Consider the following 2,310-nt stretch of genomic DNA (forward strand, 5'->3'; position numbering starts at 1 on the left):
TTAAAGAAGAGCTCATTCCAATACTTCTAAAAGTATTCCATGAAATAGAATAGGAGGGAACCCTCCCGAACTCATTATAGGAAGCCAATATCACCCTGGTTCCTAAACCACACAGAGACACATCAAGGAAAGAAAATTTCAGACCAATATCCTTAATGAATATTCTCAAATATTCTCAACAAAATTTTGGCAAATCACATACAAAAATATTAATATTATAAAGATAGTGCACCACAATCAAGTGGGTTTTATCCCAGGGATGCAAGGTTGGTTCAACATCAGGAAATCAATAAATGTAATTCACCATACCAATAGACTTAAAGTTAATAATCACAGGATTATTTTGATAGATGCAGAAAAAGCATTTGATAAAATACAGCATCCCTTCATGCTCAAAACTCTAGAAAAAATAGGGATAGTGGGAACATTCCTTAACATTGTAAAGGTCATCTACGCTAAGTCCATGGCCAATATCATTCTAAATTATGGTGAAAAACTGAAAACATTCCCCCCTAAAGACTGGAACAAGACAGGGCTGCCCTCTTTCACCACTTCTATTCAACATTGTCCTCGAAAATACAGCCAGAGCAATTAGACAGGCCATGGAAATTAAAGGGATACAAATAGGAAAAGAAGAACTCAAACTATCCCTGTTTGCTGATTTCATGATTATATATTTAGAGGAACCAGAAAATTCCACCAGAAAACTTTTAGAACTCATAAGTGAATTCAGTAATGTAGCAGGATATAAGTTTAATGCTCATAAATCCAATGCATTTTTATACATGTGATGAATCTTCAGAAAGAGAAGTTAGGAAAACTACCCCATTTGCAATAGTTTGAAAAAAATAAAATACTTGGGAATCAGTCTAACAAAAGAGGTGAAAGACCTCTATAATGAGAACTACAGAACACTAAAGAAAGAAACTAAAGAAAACCTTAGAAGATGGAAAGATCTCCCATGTTCTTGGATAGAACTAATATTGTCAAAATGGCCATACTACCAAAAGTGCTATACAGATTCAATGCAATTCCAATTAAAATCCCAATGATGTACCTCACAGAAATAGAGCAAGCAATCATGAAATTCATCTGGAAGAATAAGAAAACCAAAGGACGAATGATCTCACTGATAAGCAGAAGATGACACATATAGGGGGTGGGAAGAGGTGAGAATGGAGGAAGGAGGGACTCTATTGAGGGATAAGAGGGGTGGGAGGGGTGTGGGGGAAGAAAAATTAACAATGAATCAAAAATATTACCCTAGGTAAAAGTACGATTACACAAATGGTACGCCTCTACTTCATGTACAGAGAAACAAGATGTATCCCATTTGTTAACAATAAAAATGAATTAAAAATAAATAAATAAATGAAATTGGAGAATATCATGCTAAGTGAAATAAGTCAATCCCCAAAACCCAAAGCTCAGATATTTTCCCTGATAAGTGGAGAATGATATATAATGGGGGTGGAGGGTGTGGGGATTGAGAAGCATGGAGGAATTTTGGATTATGTAGAAGGAAATGAGAGGGAGGGGTATGAAAAATGGTGGGATGAGACAGACACCATTACCCTATGTACATGTATTATTACATGAATGATATGAATCTACATCGTGTACAACCATGGAAATGAAATGATGTACCCCATTTGCGTACATATATCAAAATGTAGTCTGTAAAAAATTCAAAAATAAATAAATAATTAAATTGAAAAAAAAGAAAAGGTCATATTCTAGTCTAGGTCACACTGAAAAGCCAATTCCTGACTAGGACAATGTGGGTCTATATTAGTTTGCTGAGACTGTAAAAAGAAAGTATTATATCCTTGGTAGATTAAACTACAGAAATTTCTTTTTCACAATTTTGAAAGTTAAATTACTGCTATTTTGGTGTTGAATTGGTCAGTTTATTCTGAAGCGCCACCCCTCCAGTTGCCTTACATCATCAACTCCTTCTTGTATTTTCATATGACCTTTCCTTTGTGTATCTCTATCCTCATCTCCTCTTCCTGTATAGTCAACAGTCATGTTGGATTAGGAACCACCCTGATCATCTCATTTTAACTTCTTCACCTCTTTAAAGATTCCTATCTTCAAAAAGTATTATATTCTGAGGTACTGAATGCCAAGTGATGGATCTTCAGAAATGGAATTGGGGGAGGAATACTATTGAGCCCATAATTTTCTTGTTGAATATTTGCTAAGTAAATCCACTGAAAAACTCTTCTGAATATTTGAAACTGGATGTAATTCAAATAGAATTTTAAAAAATGATGAAGAGTTTAAGTAACTGGAGCATGAGGCATA

Source organism: Sciurus carolinensis, chromosome 11, assembly GCF_902686445.1.
Source record: "Sciurus carolinensis chromosome 11, mSciCar1.2, whole genome shotgun sequence".
In the NCBI taxonomy this organism is placed as follows: domain Eukaryota; kingdom Metazoa; phylum Chordata; class Mammalia; order Rodentia; family Sciuridae; genus Sciurus; species Sciurus carolinensis.